Genomic DNA, 5,682 nt, shown 5'->3' with positions numbered 1-5,682 from the left:
GGAAAGAGGAAAAGAGGAGAGGAAACAAGGGAGGACGGAAAAAATTGAAAGCAAGCAAAGGCATTGCTCTTGGTCAGATCAGTCTACAAGACTATTTTCACCAGAATGACCATTATCATCATGTTCCTAAAGAGAAAAGAATGTATGGCACATAGAAAATAAAGAACATTAGAAAATAAGTTGCCAGGCACTATTTATTTTTTCACAGTGTAACCAACCAACTTCACAGCAGATACAATAAAAACAATGCATTACAACTCTTTCACAAAGTTCAGTGTTGAAACTCTCTTGATTCTTACCAGTTTAAGAGACATCAGAGCACAAACACCTAATCTGTTAATTTTGCACAGAACACATGGTATTCAATGGTGGGGGTTCTATTTATTTTCATTTTTTACCACTATGGCTTTCAGAGTTCTACATTTAGAAGATTACAGATTACATTTCAGAAACATCTGTATGACCTATGCACCAGGGTGCAAGCGCATTTCCATTCAATGCACAAGGACTAGTGCAACATTTATATGAAAATTCACAGACATTAACATTTACAGTACAGCCATGAGCTGTAAAACCTATCTCAGACTACTATCAGCCTTCTCCTGGCAAGGGGTTTCTGAGATTTTGTTTCTTCTAGAAGTTCTTACAACCCTGTTCTCTCCAATAATCTTACTTCTGAAATTCTGTTTTCAAAGCCTTGAGCAGCCAAGTCCCTTCTGATACTGAGGGCCGCAAGCACCTCCCTTCTGAGCTTGTTAGTATTGTTCCTGTCAGCAGTCTCAAAGACTTGTCAGTCCTCAAATAAAATCAGCTTTTAGCAGCTGCATGAGGTATATGGTTGTCAAAAAAAAAAAACAAAAAGAACCAACATAGGGGGAAATCACTCTATGTGCTTTCATCCATCGTCAGACCTCAAGAAAATGAAAAGGAAAAAAAAATATATGTAAAAATCCCACAGGCAAGAGAAAACAAAAGGCTAGAAAAGTCATCTTGAAGTATATTTGAAATTCCCACAATATTCTACAGCAATCTAGACTTTATATTTATTTAAAACCATATTGGGGATGACTAGTTACTCACTTTTGGAGTGCTTTGAACTGAAAACTTAAGGGATGATTTTTAGGAAGGGCTAAACATTCATCATCTGAAAAGCAGGTCTTTTTCATGTCTTAAACTGCACATCAGAAAATGAAGCCTCCAAAAACTAAGGGTATACTAAAAAGTGTTAAACTCCAAGTCGATCTTTTACCATGGTAGCAATAGTTTTCAAAATGAAGGGCAGAATCTACCTACTCTCCAATCAATCACAGCAACTTCCTCAGCAATGAAGAAATTTGCTCCTACCTATATCTGTAAATCAACTTTTCGCCAGAGGAAATTTTCATGTTTACCTTCAGCGATATCCATGCCTATCTTCTACCAGAACATTTGTGTTCTTCCTTTCTGCTTCAGCAAAACGGAGTTAAAATAAAAATTAATCCACAGCACCCATTCTAGGTTCTAACGCTGCAAATCTAAATGGGTTTTTTAAGGACGTTTTTGGTCACATTTAGAACATAAATTTTATGGGTAGAAAAAATCTTGTTAAAATGACAGTCAGAACTTGATATATATGTAAAAAAATTCATATTTTGCTTTTCAGTCTACATATGGATATATATACATCTTTACCATTACCAATATAATTTCTACCACACTCACAAAGTCTCAGCTGTATGAGATTTAGCCAAGAATCATCTCTGAAGACTTCTTTTTCAGCCATGCTCATAAATAATGCTGTCAAATATTAAAATTATTATATCAATGTTTCACTCTAACACAGCAGACAGAATTTGTCAAAATGGAGAAGCAAATAACAATCAATTTAATATCTGGAAATGCTTTAGTTTTGTCATTGAACACAAAAGATGACAGTATTTTAAGAAAGGCTGACAATGGCATGGATTAATCACGTTAAAAGCCTGTAAGGATACTGAGGCTATTGGAAACATACCAAATAACTGAGTAAAACTGAAAATACCAGCACACTTCTAATGATAATATTAGCCCAACTGAGAAGGTTCTGTAAGGAAAACTGAAATGGAATAACAAATTTGCATCAACATTGAGTATTTCATACATAATCCTCAGAAGCAGCACTAGAGTTACAAAATTTATCTTAATGTTTGGGGTTTTTTTCAGTAAGTTATCCACAGAGGCTTTAATAAATAATTTTAAAAGGAACATTGATGCATAATATTGTAACATTGTCCACTGGTGCGAAAACACCATCAAATTAAATGCGTGTTCATTTAGGAAGTTAAAAATATCAGCATTTTTTAAAAAATAGAATTTAAAAAGGATGCACTAGTAAGGGGCAAACTGTGAATCTCTGAAACTATGTGAACTGTGGATGCTGAGGCAGAGACTTGCATTAAGAGTGTATTTGAATAATGGAACCTCTACAATAAATACTGAGATGCATAAAGATCAACAAGTGTTATTTTTGAAGGATATAGCTGTAAATTTAATATTTAGACCATCCATTGTCATTTTTTATAAAACTTCAATGAAGAGGAATACAAATTACAGCAGTACTATTTATTTCATTTGAGACAGAAATTAAGAACAAATATTAGATTTTTTTTAAGACAAGAATCACCATGAGTTTTCCAGATTCTCCGTTTCAGTTTCCTTTAAGGAAGTATTTATAGTCTATAGCAATTTAGACTGTAAATAAAGGTATCATAAAGCAGCCCTTATATTCACACAAATAGTCTAAGCATTCACACTGAACAACAGTGGGAAACAAAAAAGATACTGTGAAGCGCACAAACCATTAAGATTTTTTTTCAGTGACTAAGGCTTGAAAACAGATTGCATATTTACACTGGGCCTATGAATATGCAAATATCAACATTTATCTATCTTGGAAAATCTGAGCCATAGCGTAAGTGCCTTTATTGCTCCTGCTCCTATGTCGTCAGTAGACAGAGGGACAAACATGACTCTACCATTTAAAATGACCATGAACTCTTTTCTGCAGATTTCACAAGCCAAAATATTTACCATCTTCCTCAGGAGGAAACATAATTTTCAATAGGAAATAGACATCTGCAGTGAAATAATGACTCCCTCACTTCCCACCCACAGTAGCTGTTTTGGACTTTGTTTCTAAATAGCGAATTGGCAAAAGTAATATATTTTCTGTGGGGGCAGTACAGGTCATTGCTGTTAACAGTCTTCAACATTTTCTGATCTGAATGACAAAGCAATCTTAATGCTGTCCTACAGAGCCAGTCTGCCTCCTCAGTGGGATCAACTGAAAATCACTTTTCCAATGTTTGGCAGCAAGACATCTCCTACCTGCAATGCCCAGTCAGGGAAACTTCAAGAGGAAACCTTTCCTTTTGAATTCAGCAAGGCTCACACCATGATGATAAAGATCATTCTGTGAAGCCAGAAACATACAAAAGAATTGCTTCCAACCCAAAAAATGTTTGAGTCTCAGGTAGGCATGCAGAGATATATGGAAAAGCTGCTACTACAAAGAATTACAAAAGAGAAAGCTTTTAACTGCAAGCAGACTCCTCTTTCTCTTGATTCTGTCAACTAGTGAGACTCAGGCCCTGTTGTCAGCAGCAAAATTGTCCTCATTTATACATGTCATACACCTACTCTTCTGAACTCTTTTCTTGGCTAAGGAAAAGAACCAAGAGAAAGAACAAGGCAGAACAGTTTACAGGTCTTCTCTCTTACATCCCCCACAGCTCTCTCCACACGGCTCAATTAATGTTCATTTACCATAAGCAAAATTTGCAGGCAAAGCAAATTTGTCACTGGGAAAGGGAATGAGAACAGAAATTTCACAGAAATTTTTTTTCCCTTAAAATACCACAGGACTTCTAAGATTGTTTTAGAAACAATATATTGCTAGTAAGCAACAGGACCAACCTATGGAGAAAAGGGCTAGATCCCCTAGTGTATTACAGTTTTAGCTAATGTCCCACCTCCACTAGCTGTCTGAGATTTCCTCTAAAGCCTTCATTAATGCTCTTGCTTTTTCAATGAGGTTTATTAAGTTAAATCAGAAGATTTTTAATATTCACTGCCTTTTCACTAGCATCATAACAGATCCAAAAGACAACTGAGAACCCACAATACTGAGCCTTGTGACAAGGTTTAGACATCTTGTGCAGGAGTGCAATCAAAACTCTCCCCCTATACCACACGGGAAATACCTTAGTGCCTGATAACAGGACAGGCAACTCTGAAACTGCTCCTTGTGCAAAGATAAACATTAAGTGCTGGGATGCTTTTCCATCGGCCTGTAAGTCACAGCACACAAACATCTTCCAATGTTTGTACCCTCTTTCATATTACAGTCTCTCAGGCAGAAATCACCCTTCCTTTTAACCAGAAACTGCTACCAACTGTTCTGAAGTACGCCAGCTATCCCAGTTCATGCCTGGTGTGATAACAATCCACCTTTCCCGCTCCCTGAAGGAGAGAGGGACTCTCTCACAAGGACTGAGTGAATGCAGTCCAAGTCAGGTTTCTGTTCCCAAATGGTTTAGCCCTCAAGGTGTCTAACAGTGGTGTAGACACTTGGGTGCTAGCTCTTTCCCAGTCTATTAATTAGTCTATTATACTAATTAATACCCAATAATTTAAAAAAAGTTTTATCATTAATAATAAACAAGATAACCTTTTTCTGATGTAAGCTGATTTCTGATTTTGTCTGACATTTCAGCAGAATAATCACTTAAGATAACTGTTTATTGCTCACTCAGTCTGTAATTAATGTATAAGAAATGCACAGTTTGGGTTTTTTGGGGGAGGTGGGCATTCACTGAGCTTTTTCTGGAATGGAAGCACAGTAATTCTTTCTAATTTTTGGCCTTGTATTCTTTAGTAGAGGAATTCTACATTAGTTTCTATTTTCTAGATCTATTATAACGACCAAAAATTAGTATTATTTCACAAACATAAAAGATCACATTTAATGTATAAATGAGAGAAACTGCAATGAATTTAAAAAATATTTACACTAACAATGATTGAAACACTTTTAAATTACATGTATTTGAATGAATTCTCAGGTGTTTGGAAACAGTAAACTGAAGTGATGACTGATGCAATTAAATAAAATATATCTTACTTTAGGCAGTTCGATATTTAAATCCAGAGTCCTCCTGTTGGGCTTTCCATTGAAAGGTCAAAGGTGTTCACAAATTACAAAGCACAGTTCATACATCAATTTTAAACAAATTTTTTACTACCACAGCAAGCAAGCAACAGAAAATTATTTTAAAAGTTGGAGGTCATTTTCTTTCAAAATCTTACACAATCCTACATCTATGAATGTCAGAAAACCAGATAATGTTAAAGCCTTTGAAGCACATCAACATGTGAATATAGAATACGTTACCCAGAGCTCATGCTTTTGGTTGCACTGCCACTACATTAAGACAGATTCATTCAAACATAAACGACATGCACTTAACATCCATGAGGTACAATCAGAGACAAAACCTTACCAAAAAATAACACACTGAGCTGTACTCACTACTAAAACAGGCAAGTGGCAAACACTAATACAGAAATATCAATGAAAAGTCTCTTTTTTGAAAAATACCTTTCAGGAGAAGCCTGAGATAGGTGCAGGGTTTGTTTTTGGGTTTTTGTTGTTTTTTTTGGGGG

The sequence above is a fragment of the Buceros rhinoceros genome, unplaced genomic scaffold, assembly GCF_000710305.1.
Source record: "Buceros rhinoceros silvestris isolate BGI_N320 unplaced genomic scaffold, ASM71030v1 scaffold39653, whole genome shotgun sequence".
Classification (NCBI taxonomy): Eukaryota; Metazoa; Chordata; class Aves; order Bucerotiformes; family Bucerotidae; genus Buceros; species Buceros rhinoceros.
The sequence above is the reverse complement of the archived record's forward strand: the minus strand, read 5'-3'. Positions refer to the sequence as shown.